The sequence below is a fragment of the Choloepus didactylus genome, chromosome 5 (assembly GCF_015220235.1).
Source record: "Choloepus didactylus isolate mChoDid1 chromosome 5, mChoDid1.pri, whole genome shotgun sequence".
Taxonomy (NCBI): Eukaryota; Metazoa; Chordata; class Mammalia; order Pilosa; family Megalonychidae; genus Choloepus; species Choloepus didactylus.
In genome coordinates this window covers 98,969,453-98,997,114 of record NC_051311.1, presented here as the reverse complement: position 1 = coordinate 98,997,114, position 27,662 = coordinate 98,969,453, and the positions used below count along the sequence as shown (strand labels likewise).

At 34.6% G+C, this 27,662-nt stretch overlaps 1 protein-coding gene and 1 pseudogene across 2 annotated transcripts in view; both read left to right on the top strand.

Moving 5' to 3' along the window:
- Nucleotides 1-27,662, top strand: part of PCLO (piccolo presynaptic cytomatrix protein) — a 460,751-nt gene that overhangs the window by 87,287 nt on the left and 345,802 nt on the right. The gene's annotated exons all lie outside the window — the stretch shown is intronic.
- On the top strand, nt 15,892-15,989 carry LOC119535590 (annotated as a pseudogene).

Below are 27,662 nucleotides of genomic sequence, written 5' to 3'. Positions count from 1 at the left end.
TGCTGCATTTCGGGAAAGTGTTCTCATGAGAACCTTTCAAACCAATTTGAAACAAACTTCTTCACTTGCAAAAGAGATTTGGATTAAAAACTTTAGTTCTTTGTTCTCTTTCAAGTAAACTAAAATAAAAAACAATCGTCACCCAAAACACAAGATTATGTGTTTAATTTTCTTAGAATGTTGTGTTTTTTCATTCAGGTAATTATTTAGGGAAAAACATAGAGATGTAGCCAGAGAATAACAATAGCAAGATAATTATTTAGGAAAATGTTTATATAATAAAAAAGAGCAAATATCAAAGAATGTAATGGGATGCCCTGTGGCTGCAGGAAACCCATTCAGCGTAGAAGGGGAGAGTAATCATTAAATTTTGAAGCACATGGCAAAGGATGTGCCTCCAGAAATTGGAAATTAGTTACTTGACATGAAGACCAAAGGCTCAAAATGGTTCATTTCCACTTTCTTTCTTTCATGGAAACCAACATTTGTAAAGATGATTAGTCCGAGGTAATTTATGCACCATGATTTCCAGTGAAGCAAATGAAAGGTCTGATGAGATGCTGCAAAGGACAAAGCAGTTTTACTGAATTGCCGAAAGAATCTACCTTTGAAGTTTCTTGGGCACTGTATGAAAGAAATAAGGACTTTTAAAAGGTGGAAATTCTTAGAAATTAATTTCAATTCTCTTCCCATAATTTTAACAATCCTCTGAGGGAACATAAATGTCCATGGCATTCAAAGAAAGGCACATGAACGCTCAAGCTTTTCTTATTTTCATCCACAAATACTTACTGAGTTTGAGTATCCTTGGCACCTGTGATGATTTGGAGCAATATGTACCCCAGGAAGACACGTTCTTAAAGACAATCCATTCCTGTATGTGGATCCATTGTAAGTGGGAATTTTTGATGAGGCTACCTCAGTTAAGGTGTGACCTACCTCATTCAGGATGGATCTTAATCCTCTTACTGGAGTCCTTTATAAATGGAATGAGAACACAGAAAGAGAAAGAAAGCCATGGAAGCAAAGAAGCTGAAACCAACAAAACCCGCAAGAGAAGGGAGAGGCCAGCAGACAACACCATGTGCCTTGCCACGTGGCAGAGGAGCCAAGGATCTCTTGCAGTTGGTCTTTGGGAAGAAAGCATCACCTTCATGATGCCCTGATTTGGACATTTTCACTGCCTTAATTTAAATGTGTTTAAACCAACACATTTTATAGTATCTGCTTTAAGCAGCCTAGGAAACTAAAACTGCCCCTCTTTTTCCTTTTAGTGGAACATTTTTGGAATTTTTGCCTTCATTTCCTCTTTTCCTTCCCAGTCTGTGGACTCTTGGCAGTTTATCTGTCTAAAGCAAAGTTTAATCAATGAACAATGACAAGGTGTCCTTTGGTGAACACCTGTTATGTTCCAGGCATAATGCTAGGCGTTTTATAGACATGCTTTTCTTTAATCAGAACAGCGACTCTGTATGACAAGAGTCTGTGTTCATTTTGCGCTGGTACTCAAAACCATGCTGCTTCGCCAAAGAAAATCCAAAAATCCATAGTCTGCCATTCAAGGTGCTCCCTGCTTTGCTTCGTCTACTGTTTTGTTCTTAATTTCTACCATTTCATTTCATGTATTATATTTTCCTGTCAAACTGGTCTATTCACTCTTCCTAAGTTGCATAACCTGTGCTTCCCTACTCACTTTTGTTTCCTCTCTCTATTCCCATTATATGGTATTTTCCCCATATATTGCTTTACTAAGTTTTTGCTGACCCTTTTTTATAGTATGTGTCATACTCTGTTTCTTTGCTGTGCTGTTGTATCTTTATTTCATAATTTGACTAAAACTCTTTCAGAGCAGGGAAACACTTTTGGGGAGCATATTTATTCACCTCTATATTTGTGCCATTACCAGTGTAGGAGCTTATTCATGGAAGGCCCTTAATAAGTTTGTGTTGAATAGGAGTCAACTATCTGAAAAGTACTTTTCTAAACCAAGGCACTATTCTTTGTGCTGTGAAGGACACAAGAGAATAAAACAAAGTCTATGTCCTTTAATTTATATTCGCTCAATAAGGCAAAATAACCCAAATAGTCTGGTGTTCATAGTATAAAAGGACATTTTATAAGTGCAAAAGTGAGACAAATTTCAAGAAATTTAAGGGAGGGAAACACCACAATATCTTGGGTAGGTCTGAGACAACTTTATCGATTGGCCTCAAACTGAGGTTGGGGGAAATTGTGGCATTCCAGATGATAGGAAAAGTGCAGAAATGGGAGTCATCCATTTGTTTTCAGGAATACAAAAGAGCAGAGCTGAGTTCTAGCATTTGGACTTAGCTTCATAAGTAATGGGCATTATTCTAGGTGGTTAATTTACATGGGAAGACAATACAGTGTAGTTATTATAAGAAGCAGCTTTGGAGTCAAATACCTGGCTTTACCTTCAGAAACTTCCTTGGTATTTCTTTCATTCATTTTCTTCTCTTAAGAAATTAAGAATATTAATTTAGCAGTTGTATATTTGAAAATTTTGAAAGAACAGTGATTTTAGGCAGAATTAGAAAGCTAGTTCAGAATTAGAAAGCTAATGCAATTAATACAGGATTGTGTAAATGATTTTTAACAGAAGAGTGAAAATGAAAAGAAATAGATGATGGGCATTATGGTTAAACTTTCAGCAGGGTTGATTATGTTGAAGAAGGGTGAGATGAGGTGTCAAGGAAAATCTGTTAGAGCTTGAATAGCAGAAAACGTATTACTAGTTGAAGGAGAGAGAAGTAGCAGTTGGATTTAAGGCAGTTGAGGACAACTAGTATATTTAATCTGATGTATGCCCCACACATAGGAGCCAGTCACTCAATAAATTGATGAGCAGGAAAAGTAGAGTCCTCTGTCAGGTACTGGCAAGGCTATTTTTGCTTTTATTTAAACAATGATTATACTTAGAATCAGATACTAGTACACCACTTAGAGATCCTGTCATGAAAAAGATGGAGAAAATGAATGAATGATTTTTATCATCTTCAACACAGAATTGTTGGACAGTTTCAAATGACTATTATCACTTGCCCATTTATTATGTGCATAGACAAGATTTACTTTTTACCCAGAGAGAGATATTGACTGTTTTATTTAAGAGTATTTTTATTTTACCCATGACTTAGCATAGTTGTGTAGACAAACACTACTTTTTAGCAGGGGCATTGATTCTCCATAATTCTATAATAATCCTAATTATGTTAGAACTTTGAAGTCAGATCCAATTGCTAGTTGTGTTCTGTTTATCTTTTATTAGGGTTTTGTTAAGATGGTTTTTCAAGAAAGCCTGTGATGAACTATATGAAATCAAGTCTGTATTTGACATATCCAAAAGCCATACCTCTTAAGGTCTGGTACACATTTCTTTGCTAACCATAAACCTCATGCTAATTGGCCCTTAGTCATCAGATGTCATACAAATTCTGATAACCTGGTAAGGTAGTGGAAAAATCTTCTGCCTTCCCTTCATTCTCAAATTAAAATTGCCAAATATTTTAAATACATGGCCTTGATGCCAGAATAGCCTCATATTTTCAGCAACAGGATTGGGTTAGATTATTTCATATGTGTTCAAAATACCTCTAAAAGCCAGGGCAACCCACATGGTAAGAGAATAAATCCTAAGTTGACTTAGGACTATACTTTAAAGCTAATATCTTATGACAGTGTCTAATTGATAGGGAATATGTGGTAATGTAGTTCATAGCTTAACTGCTAAAGCAGTCAAAAATAATCTTAATTTCGGCAAGGAAATAAAAGTACCTAACTCTAGAAAGGGAGCTGAAAATTACGTATATGGTTAGCAGGTGTAATTAGATAACTAATCTTAAGATGAGCTCAAGATTCCCACTCCCTGCTTTACCTGTCTCATATAATCTCCTCTTCTTGAGTGTAGATTGGACCTGTGATGATAATGGGTTATCACTCCAGTAATCATATTATGTTATATGTTAACATGTATTTTGAAGACATAAAATTAAGGCCCCTAATCGGTTGACTATATGTTAACCAAAAGGGAGATTTTGCTGGGTGGGTCTGACCTAATCAGAAAAGCTCTTAAAAGAGACAAGCAACAGCAGCAGATGCTGTTCTGTTCAACTTAAGAAAGTAAACTGCCCTGTTAAGGAGTGGGCCACATGGCAGGAAACAGCAGGTGGCCTCTAGAAGCTGAGCACCTCAGTCCTACAACCACAAGGAACCGAATTCTGGCAACAACTTGGATAAGTTTGGAAGGGGACCCTGAGCTCCCGATGATAGCACAGCCCAGCCAACACATTATTTCAACCTTGTGTAACCCTAAGTCACATCATTCCTGGTCTTCTCATCTACAGAAACCATGATATAGATAATAAAGTTGTGCTGTTTTAAGCTGCTCCATTTTTGGTAATTTTTTACACAGCAATAGAAAATTTATACACCACCCTATTTCTCTTTGTACCCCGTAATTTCTATGAGGACAGAAAAAGTTTTTGTGAAATAAATTAAAATTTTCCAGATTATTTGAAGCATAGTCAAGTATATCTGCCATATGGTGGACGAGGAGTTTATGGTAGACAGCGGCAGCAGAATGCAAATTATCAAGATGTACTGTGTGGTCCATAATAATAAAAAAATCTTTCTATTGATAATACTCATTGTTGAGCTGGACTCAGCAACCTTGACTGAGGGGCAAAGAAAGTAGTGATTCAGTCCACTGCTCCTTGAACCTGTCCAGAATCAGCCTGTACCTGCTCCACCACACTGGTGGCTTTTTTGCACTCAGAGTAAAATTGAAAGAACTGTGTGATTCTATGCATCCTGGGCCCCTAAGATGCCCTCTGAAAGGGTTGAACTTAGAGAACTAGATTAGTTCCCTACTAACATCAGAGAAGAGAGGAGAATATCTGTGGTTGAGGTTAGAGTTATAATGTCATTGAATGGAGCGAAGGGCTGAGCAGTGGCTGGAAATAGAGGGGCAGCAATGTGAGCAGTAATATGGAGCAGGTTTCAGGCCCCCCAAGTGGAATCTGCAGCAGAGAACAAGCAGTGATGAGCAGCATGGGGCATCCTGATTTGATCCATGGGAGCATGTAGGACACTTAATGGAGAGGCACATGGATAGTGTGTGGCACGGAGCATGGGAAGGGGCTGAGGTGCTATCATATCACCAATGAGAACTATATCAAGCTTTCAAATTTGGGTTTGGATTGTTAAGGTGATGTATGTTACCTACTGTCTTTGTAGTGTGGACACACTGGGCTCCATCAGCTCAGACATAATGTTGCCAGGGAAATTGATTTAGAAATGTGGTTGGTTTATCTTGCCATGGCAAAGGTGATTAAAGTTATAGAAAAAGAATGTTTTCCTAGGAGCCAATGGAAATCATTAGGTCATTTTTGTTTCTTTTCAGGGTATCCCAAGATGAAGAGAATAATATTACTATCCTTTTCTTAGCCTCCCCACACATATTTCTTCAGACTCAATATACTTCTAAAAATCTTAAAAATTCATTTATTCATTTATATTATTACAGGGCTTTCTATATCTCTTACTCTTTTGCTGCCTTTTCTAGCTTCCATTTAATTGGGGAAACTTGATTTCTGTATCCTTTGTTGACTTGCCCTCTCTTCAAGATTTCAGTCTTGATATTCTTTTCAAATGGCATAGCTCTTCACTTCTTAACCACCAAGCTGTATGAATCCATTCCTGATCTGTGACTTATCTTAGAAGATCCATCTATTCTGGCAGGTTGTTTGTGAATAAAGCCTAGCAGCTCAGTTAGATATATTTCTGTCATGACTTTTTTTAGGCCTATTCTCATTTTTATTTAATGTAAAAAAAAATCAATTGATTGTCACCCTTGTATATACTAGAGTGAGTTTCTTGTGGATTTTATTTTTTGTGATCTATTCATTCCCATCTTTTAAAGCCAGGAGTTCCATGGTGATGAATATATGTTTACCAAACCATCCCTTTATTGGTTGATCTTTTCTTATTTTTAGTTTATATTTGTGTTCTATTCTATCTGTGTACATATTTTCTCAATTTTAGAGATACTGTAGCTTTCAATGCTGTTGTTATTTGTGCTTATAACAAGAATATATGTAATTTTTGTTTTCTAATCTTAGGTCATTTGTAGCTTGCATTCCACTTAGGGATAGGGACAGGGGAATGGCTGCTATTTCTTAAGAAAGGAATAAGTTTGCTCACGAGTATTGTCATTGTTCATGCTGGATAATACTTCCTTTATAAATGCTTTCCTTTCATTATACCTATTTTGTGACATCTAGGTAAGCTCCTGACTGGCTGCATGGAGGTAGATGGCATTGCATAGTTGTTAAGAAGGCAGGCTCTGAGTTCTGGAATCAGATTGCCCAGGTTCAAATCTTGGCTTCATCACTTGTTGATGATGTAAAGATATGTTGCACTTTGAGTTTTTATAGCAGAAAAATTGGCAGAGGATGCTGTTTCCTTGGAGGTTACTTTCAGCAAATGACAGACAAAAACAAACAATTCCCTGTTAGATGTCTAAATCCTCAATAGAACATATGAGGCAGACTAATTTGATTTCAAACAACTCTGAATGTGAGAATATTCATCCAAATAATGAACTGTACCTATGCTAATCATAGCATCCACCCAAGAGAGAAGCTAGATGTCTTCTCACAGATGACTTAAAGCATTCTGGTGACTAGATTTCTAAAGAACAGTAATATTTGTATATTTGACCTGAATTTAAATTTGAAAGAAGCCTTTTATTTACTTTGAATTATCTTTCTGTCTCTACCCAGTAATTTCGTCTTATTGTGTAAAATCAAAACTGGGAGTAAAACAATAACTTCTGGAGAGCACGTAACTCCCATATATATTTATTTTAAATAGTCAACAGTTATACTCTTGTTTATAGAAAATTCACAAAATTGTGAAAGTGTTTATACCTATTGACTTCCTTTTACCCTTCATCCCTTCAAATAATCAACTTTCACAGCTTTTGTAAGTGCCTTCATTTCAAAAATATATCTAAACCATGTCTAACTAATTGAGACAATCATAAAAAATCCACATATACACTGGAAGTGCTATATTGGGGATATTAGATCAACAAAATAATTTTATGCTGATCTGCTAAAGTTAAATAGATTCTTCTTAAGACTCCCTTAATTCTCCAAATAATCAAAGGTCATCACATTATTTTTTGTTGTTTTAATTTTTTTGCAAAGCCTGTGGTGAGTTCCTTCAACTAAAGTCAATAAGTAATTTTGACAGAATGTCACAGGGCATTACAGATCTCATTCCAAAATTCTTCTCTAAGCTCTTTCTTTTCCCCACTCTGTTTCTGCCCAATAGGAAGGAAGGTATCCAAATTATTCCACAATCTATGTGGCCCTGTAAGGTGTGAATTTATTTTGGGATTTTTTAGAAATAAATCTAAAGTGCTTATTGAAACATGCTGTCCTATAGCTATCAAGTGATGATGGCAGTGCAGTAGTATCCAGATCCTTCAGGGGATTTCAGGTGTGGTTGACAATAGGGTTTGAGTTTACATGTAGCATGGTTCTGATTTAATCCTTTTGACAAATATAAATATGCAAGATATTACATTTTTAATAACTGTGGGAGTAGAGAAGGAAATAAAAGTTTTTGATTTACAAATTTATAGTGGTTTTACTCTGCTACAGTTTGCACATTTAAATTTCATTTGAGCTTAAATTTACCTGCCTGTGAAGCTGGTCAACTGATTCAACCATGTTAAATTACCAAGCAAGAAATTTCTCCTATTGGCAATGTTTCTGCCTTACTCCATGCTTGTCTTCCTAGTTATTTGTATTGAGCCCATTTTGAGCCAACTGATCTTTTATTTTATACTGATGAGCCATTATTCACATTTTGACCCTGATATTGCATCCTAGCCATAAGGGAGAATTTTTGTTCAGCCGTTTGATTCCTGTGTACCTGGCTTAATGCCTCAGTTGATTCCTTGACTCCTATATTAGAGGTAATATATTTTTATTTTAATTTGTTTTTAACATAATGTTTAAAATTTAGTTGCTAACAAAATGGCTTCCCCACCTCTGATTTATTAATTAAATAGTTCAAAAGTGCTAAAATATTGAAGAAAATCTGCTTCTGAAGATTAAATATATTACACCAGTTTTTGAAAAGGAAAACTTGGGGGAAATAAAAATTATTATGTGTAGGAACTGGTTGGATTTTCAATATTAAGTTAAGCTGTGTAATGCATAGAGCATTTCTAGCACTTATTCAGTCTTGAACATTCCTTTTTGCATAAAAAGGCTTCTAAGAACTGATTAGAACTTCTAAGAACTGTGACAGAAATTTTTCTCCTTGTAGGCAAAATAACTCATTCTACCTGAGCTTGCAAATATGTTATTGTTCCTGTGGATCATGAAACTTCTCTTGTTTCTCTCTTTGAAATATCTGCTACAAATTTTAGAACCAAAGTTCAAATCAGGCAGCAGTGTGGACAGTGAATTGAAAGTGTAAAATAAATTGAAATTCAAGACTTCAGTTTGAAGGATAATGTGGTAGACTAGATGAGAGATGATTAATCCAGGAAAGTAAATGGAGAGGAGGGTTGCATCATCAACCTAATTAGGTGGTATAATTGAAATGACTTGATGAACGATTATCTTGTGGAATAAGATTGAGAAGGAAGAGTCAAGATCATTCCTATTTATTGCTGGTGTAACTAGTCTAATGGCTACAAAACATCCAAAAAGATAGGGGCATAGAGGGCAGAGCAGGTGTGGAAGCACAGTAAGGAGAAGTTCATTTTAGGGCAGGTTGATTTTATGAGCTCTGTGGAACATCCAGTAAAAAATGTACAAATATGAGTTCAGAATAAAACTATCAGAGACACTATACTAAATGTACATTATCTCATTTAAATATCAACCACAACCTGTTAAGGTATCAGTGTCCCCATTTTACAGATTCATCTGCAGTCTTACAGAAGTTAAATAACACCTGAGCCTAAACAGCTATAAAATGCTGGAGATTGTATTGAAATTCACATGTTTCTGACTCCAGGGCTTGTGTTTTTAATCACTTTCTGTAGTCATCTAGAATACAGAATTTAATTTTGGAATCAACAGTGTATGTGTGGCAGGTCAGTCTAAGAAATGAAAGTCAACTGTGATAGTCGAAGCCAAGAAGTAAGAGTAAACAGATTAATAGTATCATTGAAAATAATAATAATAATAATAATAATAATAATAATAGCTTTGTAACTCAACAACATTGCATTTTTATTATATGCCAGGCAATGTTATAAGTGGTTTAACAAGTATTCACTCTTAAAAAATGTATTTCTAATTTATATGAGGAAAGGATAAAGTACCAAAAAGTTAAACCAGAATCAGGTTTTAGACCCAGATTGTCTGATTCTGGAACTCAAGCCCTCAACCATGATATAATGCTAACCATTATAATCCTCTGTAATAGAATGAGACAAATAGAAAACTAGGTGAAGAACATTGGGGAAGAGCAGTACATATGGATCGGTAAGGGGAGATTATGTGAACCTGTTACTTAGAGGCAAGGTAGGAGAGAATGGGGACTAGAATTTTTGTGCCATCAATTAGCAGAAAGCTGAGGAGACCTCAAGTAATTTCATTTTAATAAATAAATAGGATATAACACTTTTTTTGCTTCATATTATCAAACCATTAAATGCCCTTATATCATGCTTTATTAGAAGATAAGGATTCATCTTTTACACATTAAGGCTCTCGTCATTCATGCCATATGCCATTACTTCCAGCTTCCATCACATGGTAGAGAGTGACAAAGAATGCTAGCATTTCCCCATTTTCATCCTGTTTCTTAAGAGGTAAATTTGATGATTCCAGGAGCAATTAGGATAGTGAGAAATCAGCAGCAGGTGGCTTAGCTTGATCAAACATACAAGAGTGCACTGTTGTCATTTGGGAAAATACTCAACCATGACCAACCCACCTGTCTTAAGACTTACACGCATATATCTATATGCAGAATACTTAACTTTCTCAATTGTGTGAAATTATGAAGTGTGAAATGCATTATCATAAAAAATATTGATGAAGCACATGTTAAATGTTCTAATAAGTGGATTATAATGAGCTCAGAATGGTTTTCTCAGTTGACATTTGAAAAGGCAGAAAGGAATATGTGAGGTTTTCATAAAGGAATATGGTGCTCTTTGAACCATGAGTAGGGTGAGAATAGAGGATCTGGAACCTATAAAATCTGATATAAATAAAGAGTTGGTAAGACTCTGAATGTTTCATAAGTTCAGAATTACACCTCTAAAGACATTCTAACAATGAATTACTTTGCTAATCCTCTTCAGGGAATACTGCTTTGCTTTTAATGAATGTCTAAGAAATTTGCAGAGTTGCCAGAAGCATTCATTGGAAATGGAAAAAAAAAAAAACGAAAAATCTAATGACTTGATATCTCCAGGGATGGTTTGGTTCCTGGATGATTTGGAATGTGGATGAAAACCACAGCTAGCCCAGGAAGTAGTTGGCTTTGCTTCAGTGGAGAAGATCCTTTAAAAATGTTCTGATTCAATGATAGTTTCCTCTTCAAGGTAGCAAGAAAATTTAAATTAGGGCATATAAACTGATCTGGCCTTATAAGTAATGTCTGCATTATGAATTAGTAACCCAAGAAAGTCAGCAATAAGTTTATTAAATAACAAGCTAGATGTGATGCTCTTTTAAAAGAACTATGGTCATAAAATATAAATATAATGCTGTAACAATGCTATGTATGACAATGTTATAATCCTATAATATTCTAAAATTTAGATTCTAAATAAAGGTGGGAAAACAATACAGATGCAAATAAAACAGCAAAATAATAAGGCAATATGTGATTAAGTTCTAAAATATGTGGAATAGATTATAAATACTAACAAAATTCAGCAAAAGAGATATCAATGTATTCTAGAGTAGTGAGGAAACTCCCCATGGAGGTAGAACTTGAATCTGGAACACAGTTTGGATGTTGGGCCTGGACCTCACTAAAAATTGCTGTTGCTTGCATGTCTGTGATTAAATAAGACAATTTAATTTAGCTTGTGCAACACCCTGTTTGTGGGTGTGTTCCTTGAAGGGTATGTGTATGTGTGTGCATGTGTCTTGGGAGGTGGATGGATGAATTATTGGTTATGACAACAGACTTTGAAGTCAGACAAATCTGGGTTAAAATTCCAGATCTGCAATTTATTCACATATGACTTTGAGAAAATTGCTTAAATTCTCCAATTCTCATTTTTCTCATTTCTATTAAGAGTGAAATAATTCTTCAAAGGATTTTGTGAATTAAATGTACTGATGTTAGTGAATTGTTTGAATATAGTAACTGGAAAACAGTAAACCCTCAATAAATGACAGCTGCTATTACTTATTCTAAAATGTGCAAGATTCCAATATTTTTCTGTATTATGAATTCTTTATAGTGGCCTTCTGTTTATTATCATTAATATGAAAACCAAGGGGAATGGATTTTTAACTCAATATGCAAATCAGTTTACCCATGATAATCTAAAACATCTCTGGTCTTCAAAATCAGCAAATATTTTTTGGACAATATAAATTATGAAGGCTATTGCTTTAAATATCTTAGTTTCTAATGTATTATATTTGGCTTAAGGGGAGATGTTAATAAATGTCATGGCTGTACATTTGTAGGTAGAAAATAAACAATTCTTTTTGACCTCTTTGATGATCAAAATATGATTAGGAAAAGGCATATGCTTCCAATGATGTCACAGTGTTATCTGGCCAAAAAAAACAAAAAACAAAAAACAAACAAACAAAAAAACATAAATAAATGTGATTTATGCAATAGGAAGCTCACTTTGTCATGGTTTTCTGTATTTACTATTTAGAGTTTAAGCTCCTTCCTTTCCTTTGCTTTTGCTTTATAGTCATAGTGAAGATTTTAGTAGTTCTAAAGATAAGAAAGCACAGTTAGGGTATACCTAGATGGAGCACTTAAAAATAACTAGCTATTTTTATTTCTTTTTTTATGCTTTTTGGACAATTTTGTTGTCTGGTATTGATTTTCTTCTTATTTTTGAAATTATTGCTGCTAGGCAAAACACAATCATCCTCTTATTGCTCCATATTTGTGAAGAAGTTAAAGTATAGAATGTAGGAAATACCAAAGGTAGCCAAAGCTCTCATGTTTAAAAGTTGACTTCTCAGTCACGGAAGAAAATCTAAATTACAAGCACTCATTATATATGGGGAAGGAACCAGCCAGGATTGGAATTTCCTGCTCGGTGTGGAACTGGCCTATGATCCAGGGCTTATTTCTGGTCCCAGTTCTGTGGGAACAGGTAACCCTCATGTACTTAGTGGGAGTGTATATGTCTGGCTCAGTGTGCCTGGTGGGTGGACTGAGGGACTGACTGTCTCAGAATTTGTCCTGCATGTGGAAGGCAGCTCATAGAGCTCTCCTACCAAATGTTGTGCCGAAGAAGTCGAGTTGTAGCTGCCTGGGACAAAGGATTGCTGACTGTAGGACCTAAAGTTTAGTACCCAGACTGTGAGGAAATGATTTCCTATGGAAGACAGGACATTCATATCCATGTAAATGTTGGAATTCCTAAGGTTACATGCACATACCCAAGTCAAGATGCATGTACAGAAAGGCTCAGGAAGACCCCTATGCTTTGGCCTGGAGCTATTTTCTAAACTCATTGTATGGATATGCTCTGAAGGGGCGCACTCATACAGGTCAAACTAGAAAGACTAGGAAAGATGTTTTCTTTTTTTTCCTTCCTTTTTTTATTTTTTTTTGTTAGCTTCTGGCATTCAAGGAAAGCTCTGTCATAACACTAGCTGAATACAGAAGCCTCAGAATCTAAATTCCAGTAATAATACATTAAAATATCAAAATGTCCATTTTTCAACAAAAGATTACAAAACAAAGAAACCAGATGCAATGGCTCAGGCAAAGGAGAAAATTAAAGCATAGAAACCATCAGTGAGGAGGACCAGACTTGGGACATAGGCTTTAGAAAAAATGGTTCTTAATGTATCAAAGACTAAACAAAAACCTGGCCAAAGAACTAAAGGAAACCAGAAAAATAATAACTGAAACACAAAGAGAATATCAATATAGGGATGGAAATTATGCTAAAGATCATAGTAACAGAAATTAAACATTCCTTAGAGGGGTTCAATCTGTTCAATAGCAGATTGGTGCTGGAAGAAGAATCAGTGAACTTGAAGAAAAGAAAATTGATATCGTCCAGTCTGAGGAGCAGGAAGAAGAAATAATGTAGAAAAGTGAACAGAGCCTAAGGAACCCGTGGGACACCAACAAGTGTACCAATATATGCATTGTGGGAGTCAAGGAGAAGAAATAAAAAGGGCCAGAGAGAATATTCAAAGAAACAAGGGCTGAAAACTTCCCAAATTTAATGAAAAACATGAATATACACATCAAAGATGCTCAACAAACTCCAAACAGGATAAACCCAAATAGACCTACATCATGCCATGTTATAATCAAACTACCAAATACAAAAGGTAGAGAATTCTGAAAGCAACAAGAGGGAAGCAATGTGTCATGTAAAAGGGAGCCTCAATAAGATTAAGTGCCAATTTCATATCAGAAACCATGCAAGCAAAAAGAAAGTGGGAAGACATATTTAAAATGCTGAAGGGAAAAAAATTACCAACCAAGAATTCTATATCTGATGAAACTGCCGTTCAAAAATGAGGAAGGAATTAAGACATTCTCTGATAAGCAAAGTCCTAAGAAGATAGTCACCACTAGACTAGCCCTACAAGAGATACTAAGGAGAGTTCTGCAATTTGAAAGGAAAAGACAACAGACAATAGATTGAAGTCACATGAAGACATAAAGATCTCCAGTAAGGGTAACAAAATTGGTAAATATAAATGCCAGTACTATTGTAATTTTGGTTTGTAACTCCACTTTTTACTTCATATAGGAACTAAAAGGCAAATGTATGAAAAGATAAATTAGTGCTTTTGAACTCATAATGTATAAATATGTAATTTGTGACAAGAACTACATAAAGGTAGGGGGGTGGAGGGCATAGGAACATAGATTATGTATGTTACTGAAGTTAAGCTGGTTATACCAGCAAATGAGATTGCTATAAATTTAGGATGTTAAATGTAAGCCCCATCGTAACCACAGAAGAAAATAGCAAAGAATATGCAAACTCATAGAAACAGATATTAGAGTACAGGTTACTGGGGTGGGGAGCAGGGACGACGTGAAATTAATGAGCAATGAGTATAGGGTTTCTGGTGAGGTGAAGGGAAACTCTAGTAATGTATGGTGGTGAGGTTACTGCAGTATTGTGAATGTGATTAATCCCAGGGAATGGTATGCGGGGGAGGGGTAGAGATGGGAGGATTTATGTTATATGTATGTGTCCACAATTTAACAAAAAAAAAAGTAGAGAGAAAATGACAAATTCAATACATGATATTGGATGGGATCTAAGAATGTTGAAGAAAGGCTCAAAAGAACATTATCGGGACATAAGAAAAAAATGGAATATGGACTGCAAGCTTAATATCAATGTCAAATTTCTTGAACTTGGTAACAGCACTTATGGTGATTACATGAGTAGATATCCTTGTTCATAGGAAATGTCCATGGAAGTTTTATGTGTTCAAGGAGTATGATGTGGGCATCCTGCTCTCAAATGTTAAGGAGCTAGGTAGGTAGGTAGATAGATAGATAGATAGATAGATGCATACATACATACATACATACATACCTACCTAGAGGCTAGATAGATAGATAGATAGGTGAGAGATAGAGATAGAGAGAGAGAGAGAAGGGGGGAAGAAGGAAGGAAAGGAAGGAAGGAAGGAAGGAAGGAAGCAAAGAAGGAAGGAAGAAAGGAAGAAGAAAGATGTGGCAAGGGTGGCAATATGTTAAAATTTGTGGGTCTGGGTATCTGAGGGTTGGTGGGTGTATATTGGGCTTCTCTATATCAGATTTGTATTATTTTTCCAACTTTTCTGTAAGTTTGAAATGTTATAATTAGCATTGAAAATTAGCATTTCCTTAACCTTTTTTAAAAATCTTATGCAATGTGATAATTATGTACAGTAGAGGACAAACACAAATATATATCTGCATTCATTCTTGGAGTTTAACATGGGGAAATATTAAGATGGTGTAACTGATACAGTTAGAAATTTGGCAATTCTAACAGATATCTAAGACTCTTAATATTAATATTTTGGCTCTTAGAATTTCCACTTGCTGATAGTCTTCATGATAGAGAGCTACTTCTAATGGAGTATTGAACAATTGTAATAAACTATCATTTCTCCAATTGAGGCAAGAATGTACCTCCCCAGATTATCATCATCTTTTCAGACTCCCAGGAAATTTGCTATCTATGGGCTAAGCAAGAGAAAGAAATTTATTAAATAAATGCTAATCAATTGTCTAGTTCTCTTTTAGACAATCTGTAGGCTATAATGACAGGGCCATTGATGTACCTAAAGAATTTACAAACTAGTAGGAGAGAGAAAGCTCTGAATACACATAGCTATAATATAAGCCAGAATATACTCAGTGCCATAGGAAAGGGCCATGCATACGTGCAAAGTCCTTAGGAGAAAGAAACAAAATTATTTCTAATATCTGTTCCATAGAGCAGATCAAGGAGCTGTGGGCATTTTAGCTTGATGATAAACAATGAGTAGAATTTTGACAAATGGATTTTGAAGACTAAATGTCACTTTAGGTATCAGCAATGCATAACAAGATATGTTAAGAAATAAGATAAGAAAAAGATATGTTCACAGATAACTAATCTCACTTTTTGCTCTACCCCTAAAATAAAAACATAACCCTGTCTTGCTTCAGCAGCATATGTACAAAAATTAGGTTGAAATAGAGATTAGCATGGCCCCTGCATAAGGATGACACAAATTTGTGAAGCATTCCATATTTTTAAGGATGGGTTTTTAATACTTGTAAGAAACCAGTCTTGAGAAATTGAAAATAGTGGTTGAACTCTGCATATATGATAGTTCATGGTAGTGATATTACAACTCAAACATTAATTTTTCTGCTTACCTCCTAACAAATCTGGTTTGTCTAAAGATTCTTTAAAAATTGTAACTATGACCCTGGTTCATGTATTTGTGGATGATTTTTTTTTTCTTGCTAGGTAGCCAACAGGCCAATCTAGTGCTGCTACATTTTGGGAAATCCCCGCTCATAATGATTACAACAGTTGGGGTTAGAGTTGTAGCTTGTGTGCAGCACTACTTGGAGGAATTATTTTACTAACATGTATTTTTATGTGGAAATTGTGTAGTTTCATTGATCTGATTATATTTCAAATAAGGAATGGAAGTGATCCTTAAGAAAAGATTTTTTTGTTGTTTGTGTTCTTTGATTCCTTTAATACCATGATGGAAGCTGTGCCCCAAAGGAAAATAATAAAATGCTTGAAGTTCAAGAATAATGGTTCTTACAGATAAGAGGGCATAAAAGTTCTTACTAATGAATTTGAAAGGGTTGCATTTTTCATGCAATATTTATTCCACACTCAATTAGAGTATGAAGATACTGTATTATTAAGGTAACTAAATAACCAAACTGATTAAGCATTTGTGTGAAAAGACTTGACAACATTTGTTTGTTGAGTCTTTCTTGAACATCCAGCCTCTAAGGAGACCACCTCTTAAGGAGCCTGTAAACTATGCATGATGGAAATTCTTGTATTTTATTAAGAGTTGGTGATTGATTTATTTACCATATCTGTGGAATCATGGTTATAAATAGCATTGCTTACAAAACTCCTTGTGATTGGTAGTTTCATTTAACTTCATCTATGTTGTAGAAATATTAAAATATTTGATGTTGCATAACATCTTTTAATGGGTAAAAAATAACCCTTTTTCTGTTCTTTCTTTTTTCTTGAGTGCTGCTCATCTCTACAAATGAATATGGATTGGACTTGAGAAATAGTGCAACACTTTAACTTCTAAAGGTTATTGTACTTGTAATATTAATTTTACAGGGTATGAAATGATGCCTTTAAAATTGAATTGCATCAGACATACCTATCATCCATAATAACCATGTCCTAATCAGATGAAATAATTGCCTTTCTGTTAGATTTTGAAGCTACCATCACTTTATAGGAAACATTATATATTAGGATCATATAGTAAAGTAGTTTTATAAATATCTTTGATATACTGGAGTAGGATGATAGATTTTGTTCCATCATTATTGCTTTTAGCTGAAGCTATGCTAAATGACAAAAGAAACATCTTCTTCCAAAACTTTGACTTGTGAATATTGTTCTCCTGACCTGCCCCACCTCTGTCATTTGTGGGCAAGAAATTATGGTCCACATAATATTGCAAAGATTCTTATTTTAGACACTACATGAGGATACATTTGATCATGTCTTGTTCTTTTTTTTAAATATGCAATTCCAAAGGATCAATCAGTAAAATAGTTACTTTATTCTCCTATTTTGTAGAGACTGATTTTACCTGTTTTTGCTTCCTTATATAACCCCCTATAAATTTTATGTGTAGCAGGTTCATATGTTACTATGTGCAAAAAATCCTATTTAGGGATTGTTATAATTTGTTGGTAAAAGACACATACATAATTTAATTTTGCTTAATAATTCTTGTTAAATTTTCAACCACTTAAACAATAAACTAGTATATTACTGATCAGTTACAATATGGAAGGTGCTAGTTATTAACTGCTCAGATTTCTATCCTGTAGTTTCCAACTGAAATAATTGTGTTATTTTTTTCTCACATATTCTTACATTTACACACTTCAGGGATATGGAGGTTCAAAGATACAAGATAAAAGTAAACCAAATTATATTTGGCATAAGGGTATCTTTTGTGTTTCATAGGAAGAAAGCAAGTTACCAGTTTTGCTTCTAGAGTTGGAAACAAAACTACTAACTAAAAACTGATCTGTGTACTGTGAGCACTTTCAGCCACGTTATTGCTCATGGCAGACTTCTGGCCTGCCCCAGTCACACAGCCTGTATTTTATAAGTACTGCATGTTAACCCATTGTGCTACTGGAGCTTCTAGCCTGAGTCTTAAAGTTGCTTCCAGAAACTTTGGAGGCTACACAGTTGCTGGAAGTCTGGTGTGTGGGATGCAAATGTAAATTGAGGACAATTGAAATGGTGCATGAAAGAGAAAATGAACACCACTGCAGTTCTTTTCATTTGCTACTTCCACACTTAGGTAAGAAGTTGCCATATTACTTTTAGATGTGATCTTTTGATAATTTTTAGTCTTTTTGGAATGCAAAGGATGCACATAATCAAATATCCAATGCATTTTCCTCCTCAGACAGGAAACAATTCAAATCAACTTATTTACTCAGCATCTCCTCAATGTACTAGCACTGTGAAGGAACAAAGATCAATTAGAAGTAGCCCTATATTAAAGGGGCTTATACATACTGGAAAGTCAAAGGAAATAGAAAGGAAAGGAGTCACATGTAATTTTTAATTTTCTTGACTACTATTACTTTCTTAAGGTTTCTCCAGAACTTCAACTTCATTAATTTTAAAGCAGTGCTTCTCAGCTGGGGAGATTTTGCCCCCAGCAACAATTGGCAGTGTCTAGAGACATTTTTCCTTGTCACAACTGGGGAGGAGTGCTTCTGGCATCTAGTGTAGCCAGGGATACAGTCAACATACTACGATGCATAGGACGCAGCCCCACACATAACAAAGGATCACCCAGCCTAAAATGTCAAGAATACCAAGTTTGAGAAACCCTCCTTTGAGTGAAGAAGTAATTTGAGTGGACAGCACATGACATAGAGAGGCATTTAATCTCAGTTCTGTCATCTCTTGCTTTGGCTGCCTTATCATTTTAGGCAAATCATTTACCTGCCCTTGGCTAGTTTCTTTGCTTAGAAAATAAAGATTTTCATTTTTTGTCAGGACCTCAAGATCTATAAATCTTGCCAAATATATTTATACCTCTTTCATTATTTTTGCCAGGCATGGGGGATTATTTTAAGGGATCTTTTAATTAACAGTTATTCAATTTATAATCATCTTTACGTTATTGTTTTGGAGAAACACCCAATGACTATTCATCAATGCAGGAACAAAATTTGTGAATCACATGCTGTTTTTCGTCAATGTGAAAGAATTGAAAGAAGCTTGAACATATAGGTGTTAATCTTCATACTTTGTATGTAAAGTAACTGCAGTAATGTGATCTGTTAATTTTTGAAATAATATCCCAAGACTTGCTTCATGCACCTCAGTCAGAACAAAGCTTGTGTTGCATCTTTAAAACAAACAGATGTTTTAAAATAATGTCTATTTTAATTCAAGTTCACCAGTAGCACCACAGAATGTACCAATGTTCATGCTACAGAATGCGTTTGACTTCAATTATTACAATTCTGAGTTACAGGAGAAGATTTTATTCCGTTATTTTGCCCTTTATGCCCCTATTAAACAAACACAAGTCTAGAAGATTTAGCTTGTGCTCGTATCTTAATATTTTTCAAAAGCACATTATAATTCAATTTAGTAGTATGTAATGATAAATGCAGACCAAGCCCCATAATATTTTTATTTTATTAGTAGCTGTAATTGCAGAAGTTAAGTTTAAAACTGTTATCAAAAAGTAGAATTTAATAGTCATAACCAACTTTAATATTACGAGGGACACAATTAAGTGCTATTTTGGAATTTCATGCCCTTGGCTGCCCCAGTTTTTATGCTTTACACTTCTAGAATGAGTTTATAGTACAGGTTAAAATGTGCTAGGGAAAAGATATTAAAAATGAAATTGATGCTGTTGCTAGATTTTTTTAAAAGTTTTAAATATAAAATTGGTTACTGATGGCAATGAAATATCATTTGGTTATGAATTTTGGATCTTATTAACCATGTTTTCTTTTCCTATTAGAGCAGATAATTGAAAGTAAAACTGATGTGTTAACTTGGGAGAGACTGGATGACATAACTCTTTAAAATGGGTTTTCCTGCTATGAAAATCCATTTTAAAAGGCAGATTTTAACAGCCGGTGGGGTCTCAGCAGGGGGTGGAACATCAGGTCTTTTACAGTAACTTTGAGGAACAAACTGCTTATTCACTTCAAATATACACTTATTATTTGATATTTCTGAATCTTCATTCCTTTTGGCATCAAATTCATATTGACCTCATAACCACCTAGGTTGTTTTATGTTTCTGAAGGACAAATTTTGTTTTTTGTCTTTTATGTTTTAAGATATGTTGAACACCAGCATGATATTTGTGGTTTTGATATATTTCTAAAAGAAAGAACCATAAGATCAGCAGTTATAATTTTTAAAGAACAAAATGATAATTATATTTTGTCAGTAAAAGCTATGAAATTTCACAGGAGTTAAATTTCCTGATTATATTCTCAGCTAGTATAAAAATCATGCACAATTGTCCTTTAAAATAAACTTTGTTAAGAGCTTTAAGTATTCAGAAGAAAGGAGAGCTCAATATAAATAAAAATGTTATTATATTTACTGTGGGATTAGTGTAGCATTGCATAATGTTGTGTCTGAATGCATACATAGAAACATAGAAGGAAGCAAAATATAGCTTATAATGAATTATTGGCTCCCTTAATGGAAATTATATTATATAGTTTATATTTCAGAGGAAAGGTTAATGACTGCCTCTGAAAGAGTATAAAATTTTGCTATTAATAATTCACTGACTCAATAAAGTACAGAACTGGCTAGTAGTTTACTTGTGCTGAAGAAGTAAAACTATCTCTGTTTCCAGATGGCATGATCTCATATGTAGAAAATCCTAAAGAATCTATGAAAAACCTCTTAGAACTAATAAGTTCAGCAAGAGTGCAGGATATAAGATCAATATACAAAGATCAGTTGTATTTCTACACCCATGCAATAAACAATTTGAAAATGATATTAAGAGAACAATTCCATTTACAGTAGCATCAAAAAGAACAAAATAGGAATCAATTTAACAAAAGAAGTACAAAATTTATCCTGTGAAAACTAGAAAATATTGCTGGAAGAAATTAAAGAAGTCATAAATAAATGAAAAGACATCTTATAATCTTGGTTGGAAGACTAAATAGTATATAAGGTGGCAATACTCCACCAATTCACCTATAGATTCAACACATTCCCTACCAAATTCCCAGCTGGCATCACTGTAGAAATTCATAAGTCATTCTAAAATCCATGTGGAATTACAAGGGGACTCAGAAAAGCCAAAATAATGTGGAAAAAGAATGAAGTTGAAGGATTCACACTTCCCAATTTCAAAACTTACTATAGCAATCAGAACAGTGTAGTACTAGCATAAACACACACATGTATATATAGAGATCAATGGAATATACTTGAGAGTCCAAAAATACACCCATATATCTATGAGCTACAGATTTCAGCAACAATCCCAAGATCATTCAGTGGAGAAAAATAGTCTTTTCAATGAATGGTACTGGGATAACTGGATAGCCATATACATAAGAATAAAATGGGACCCTTACCTCATAGCATATATAAAATTTAGCTCAAAATAGATAAAAATATAAGAGCTAAAACTATAAAAATCTTAGAAGAAAAAGGGGTAAATCTTCTGACTTCTAGTTTGACAGTGTATTCTTACCTATGGCACCAAAAGCATGAACAACAAAAGAAAAAACTGGATAAATTAGACTTCATCAAAGTTAAAAACTCCTATTCTTCAGAGGACTCTGTCAATAAAGTGAAAAGACATCCCACAGAATGGGAAAAAATTTTTGTGAATCATATGCCTGATAAGGGACTTATATTTAGAATATACAAAGAACTCTTACAATTCAATAATGAAAAGACAAATAACCCAATTAAAAATTAGGCAAAGGATTTCAATAGACATTTCTCTGAAGAAGATATAGAAATGACCAATACATCCATGAAAAGATGTTCCACTTCTTTAGTTATCAGATAAATGCCAATCAAAACCATGAGATACTTCACCCTTGTGCCCACTAAGATGGTTAGAATAAAAAGGTGGGTAATAAGGATTGTTGGTGAGGATGTGGAGAAACCAGAACCCTCATACACTGATGGTTGGAATGTAAAATGGGCAGCTATTTTGTAAAATAATCTAGCAGTTCCTTAAATGGTTAATCAGAGTAATCATATGATCCAGCAATTCAACTCCAAGGCATATAACTAAGAAAAGGAAACATATGTCCACAAAAAACTGAATATTATTAGCATGAATTTTTACAAATATTAATGTTAAAAGTAGCATTATTCATAAAGCCAAAAGGCAGAAAAAATGATAATATCCATCAACTGATAAATAGATAAAGAAAATGTGGCATATCCATACAGTGGAATATCATTCAACCATACAATACATGCTATAACATGGATGAACCTTGAAAAACATCATTCTGAGTGAAAAAATCCAGTCAGAAAATATCACATATGGATTCCACACATATGATTTAATTTATATGAAATGTCTAGAATAGGGAAGTCTATAAAGACAGACATAGATTAGTTATTGCTTAGGTCTGGGGAGATGGGGTAGAGTGGATAGGAGGATGATAGCTAAACAGTAAGAAGTTTCTTTTTGAGGTGATGAAAATGTTCTGAAATTGCCTGTAATGATGATTGTACATATCTGTGAATATACAAAAAAAAAAAAAACCCATTGAATTGTATGGAATATGAATTATATCTCAATAAAGCTATTATAAATAAAAAATTAAGTCCTCCCTGCACTTCAGATACACAGGAAGCTAACTCAAAATTTAACACAATTCAGTAAATCATAGAGAGAACAATATTATTTGGTAGCAAGTAATATATACTTTATCCCTCAAGAGTCCCAGTAAGAACAGTAGATTAAAAATGTTATTTATAATTTGTGAATTATAAGGTGGATAATTTTAATATGGAAGCAAACAATGAGGCATCATTGTTAATAATAGTTAACCATCTTTGAATTTTTCTGAATGATTCTTTTGGGTACCATGAAGTAGACAGGGGAAACTGGGGTCCAGGATATGCCTTTTATTCTTTCTTTCCTGTAAAGACAAGTCAAAATTGGTATCCCATTTATGAAAATAGGTATCCCAGTTACCTATCCCAGTTAGAGGTATGATTTTAAAAGTAGCTATTTTTCCTCCCCTTTGGTCTGTTCCTGACCAAAGTTCAGTGCTATAATTCCTTCAGCTAGCCATCATGAACAAATAGAGTGCATTTTCTGATGTCCATTAAATAAGGTTTTCTAGCTCCCAACCTCAAGTAGAAAATCATATTTCAGTAAAAATCTATCAAACCTTTCAAACCAGCTGCTATCTAAATGTATGAACATTTGCAGCATCATATACTTTGGTCTTATGATGGGCTAATAGGCTGGGTTGCTATTGGAAAATCTCCCAATAAGAAAATGATATGGTAGAAAGCTGTTTTAAAAGCACATTTGCAAGTTAGGCCTCTGTCAATATTCGTGCATTAGGCTTAATGTGACCTAGCAACCTGCTATAGTTTGATCACAAACAGGTTTGTTGAACTGCCAAAACAGGATTCTTTAGTCAATAATTAATATGCAATGTTTCTTCTTCTTATATTCCTATATTAGAAAATCGTTTTGTTTACAAAATAAATAAAGGTTTTCAGTTTATTTTTCTTGAACATCTGTGTAATAGCATCAGGAAGTCAAATGTCAAATATGTTTACTTCTCATTTCTTATTACTATTTAACTAATATTGCATTGACCCCATAAATCATCAGTGCCAGAACAGGAAGTAGTTCTGAAAAAAATAGGACACAGTTCCCATAAATCTATTTGGCCATGAAGAAACAGCCTGGGGGATAGGAAGCATTGGGGTGCAGGTTGGGAGGGGCATAGGGATAGAATGGAAGCAATTACAATAATAATGTCAGTAAGAACAATGGTAATTCATGGCTGTGTCAAGGGTAATGATTGCAGACATTATGGTATTGGAGAGTTGGCATTCCAGAGAACCCTCCACTCCCCCAAAATATTAACTGTCCTATATTTGGTTTAAAGCAGCTATGACAAATAGGTCTGGGTACTGGACCCCTTAGGAGAACCAGTCGCCATGCTGGGGGCTTTTTCCAGTATATTTAAGGATATCTACACTATAGTTATCACAACATATATGAGAACAACTTGTTACCAAACAAGTGCTTATTTGGTAACAAAGGGAGACAGAGGAGAGAGTAGCCTCATTTCAGGTGAGCAATACAAGTGTCATGATTAAGAGATTTAAAACTGTCTACTCTAGATTAATTAGTAGTCATCCTGCAAGAGATTTAGCAATATATGTTAAGTCAGTGGTTTTCCAAGTGTTTCCTCCAGACCTTCAGCATCAGTATCACAAGATAGTTTTAGAACTGCAAATTCTCTTTTCCTACCCAGACCTACTGTATCTGAAACTTTGGGGATAGGACTCAACAGTTTGTATTTTATCAAGCCTTCCGGGTGACTCTGATATACCTAAAGTTTGATAGTTACCATACTAAGAAGATATTTTATAAGATTCAGAAAAGTCACCACAGAGATTGGACAATAGGAACTCTTTAGCTCGCAATGGAACATAAGAGCAGTTAGCAATGATTCTTAGAAGGAAAGGAGCCAAGACAGCCTCAGTCCCAAAAAACACCAGGATATTTGGTGGGAAAAGGCATGAATTCAGGAAAAAATAATCAAAGATATAGTTTTAAGAAGCAATATAGTGGAGTAGTTAGATACATAAACTCTAGAATCACAGTCTTGACTTCAAATACATACTCAAATAAAAGTATTTTCTCTAAATCGGGGAAATAATAATAGTGATAGCCTTGTAGAATTATTTTGAGAATTACTTGATTTGGAAAAACACTCAAAATAAGCCTGTCACATAATAAGCACAGAATACATGTTAACCCTTATTATGTTTTTTTACTTATCAAAACTGTGTTTACAAGGTTTGGACTTCTTAGTTATAATTTTCAAAAAGTTAAAAACATGGGTCACATACAAATATAAAATGAACCTGTTAAAGATTTTTAAAAATTCATTAATCAGTGAGATAACCAGTAAGAAGTCAAGACTAAGTTCAAAGGAGATTTTGGAGGGCAGAGTTTCATATAATCATTTGAGAATGCTGAAATGATTTTCTAATAGGTGTAAAACTGGTTAATATCGTGCAGAGCAATATACTGTAATATTTAGGGTTATCTTTTTTGCCAGAATAAAATCCATTGCATTTCTCCTGGACAACATTTATTTACATTATCATAGTCAGTAATCATTTGCATTGCTCTCAAATAAAGGTTGTTTAAATTGATATTGGTTTTCTATGTGACAATTTCTACTCTACAGCGTTGTAAAATCGCCTAATCAGTAGAAAGTCAGTCAGGATTGCATCCCAGCATTACTCTGAAAGAACTTGCAGTAACTGATTTTGCCTAATTCCAGATTGGAAATCATTTTTCTTGATGGATGTTTCAAAGAAATAGTGCAAGAGCCAGTTATTGGTGCTAGTTTACAGGAACAAAGCAGGACCAGAAGCAAAGACAACATGGCTAGTACTTCTGAAGCATTATAGGGCTACAGGTAACTCTGAAGAGACTTCACCTGTGAGAATTAAAGAGACTTGTTGCCAGAGAACCTGAATGAATGTTAACAGCACCTAAAGATGTATATATTATGAGGAAGAGGAATATACCCTTAATTTGAAAAATATTTTCATTATAATTGGTCAACAGAAAACAGATGGAACACATATCCTCAGCAGTAAGGAACATTTATATATTCAAAGTGAAACTGTCACCAAGGATTTTATTGTAAAGTCACTGACAGTATAATATTCAGAGCATTTTCTGTGATGCAAATGAAATCAACAAGTTTTAGACAAAAGCCTTAGCAAGAGTTTTAAATTCTCACCATAGATAACTAGAAAATAAAACACAAGTATGAATACAGCCTGATTTACCACAGTAGCAAAATTTGTTTTTTTTAAGGCATTTTTTTATTGTGAACTTTAACATGTATACCAAACAGTGATAACTTTCAAAGTACATTTAACAAGTAGTTAGAGGGCAAATTTCAAAGAATATCATGGGTTACCGTCCCACAACTTCAGCTCTTTCCATTATTGTAAAATATAACATACATACAGAAAGGTGTTAACTTTCAATGTACAGCACAACAAGCAGTTACATGGGTAATTTCAAAAATTGTTATGGGTTATAGTTCCACAGTTTCAGTTTTTTCCTTATTATGCAATGTAGGGTTTATACAGAAAGGTGAAGACTTTCAAAGCCCAATTCAACAAATAGCTGTAGAGAAAATTTCAAAGGATGTTACAGTTTACAGTTCCACCATATCGTTTACCTCCTTCCAGCTATTCCAACACCCCAGCATCTAAACGTATTTATATAAAGTTTCAGTATTCATAGACCTTCGTTAAACCTTATCTTGTCTGTTGCTACTCCTTGCTTTCACTTAATCTCTTTCTGCATCTTCAGGGCTGTCTAGAAAGTGAGCACCCTAACTTGTTCATATTGAAAGGGAGTCTCGACAGTATGGGAAAGGAGGCTGCATCTGATTGCTGTTCTTAAAGAGGCTATTGCCTCTGGGTTTTAGGACTTGTCTGGTATAGGAACACTCTAGTGGATTTAAGTTTCTGAGAGATAAAACTTAGTGAACGAATATTTTAAAGAATCTCAGGTAGGGACCTAGATTTTTGGGGACTACTTTTGGTAAGGGCATGGCATACTGTGGCCATTTGGGATGTCTAGCTGGAGCTTGCATAAGAGAAGCCTCCAGGGTAACCTCCTGACTCTTTTTGGGATCTCTCAGCCACTGTGACCTCAGCTTGTTACCTCCCCCCCCCCCTTTTGGTCAAGTAGGACTTTTCCATCCCTTGCTGCCAGGGCCCTGCTTATTCCTAGGTGTTATGTCCCACATCGCTAGGGAGATTCATTCCTCTTGGAGTCATGTTCCTTGTTGTGGGGAGGTTAATGAATTTATTTGCTGAGTTGGGCTTAGAGAGAGAAAGGCCACATCTGAGCAACAAAAAGGTTCCCTGGAGGTGCCTCTTAGGCATAATTATAGGAAGGCTTAACCTCCCATTTACAACCCTAAGTTTCACGGGAGCAAGCTTCAAGTCGAGGGCTTGATTTATTAAGTAGTGGGTTCCTAATTTCACTTAATATATATTCTATCCCAAGCTAAACAGTCAGTTTCTTTCATTATCTTCTCTTAGTTGTACAATCGGTATCACTCTCCACTTTAAACAATTATAATAACATAATACATCCCAGAGCTCTTATCAGCTGCTAATTGTTCATCCCTAGTATTAGTGTAGTGTCAGTAAGATATTTTTATTAAACATAGTCTTTAATATGCAATGGGTAGTTTGTCCATATACCACTCTGTTGTTAACCCTGTGCACCAGTGTCATACCTTATAAGTATATCATGTTGCTCTAGTTTGCTAATGCTGCCAGAATGCAAAACATCAGAGATGGGTTGGCTTTTATAAAATGGGGATTATTTGGTTACACAGTTACAGTCTTAAGGCCATCAAGTGTCCAAGGTAACACATCAGCAATTGGCTACCTTCAC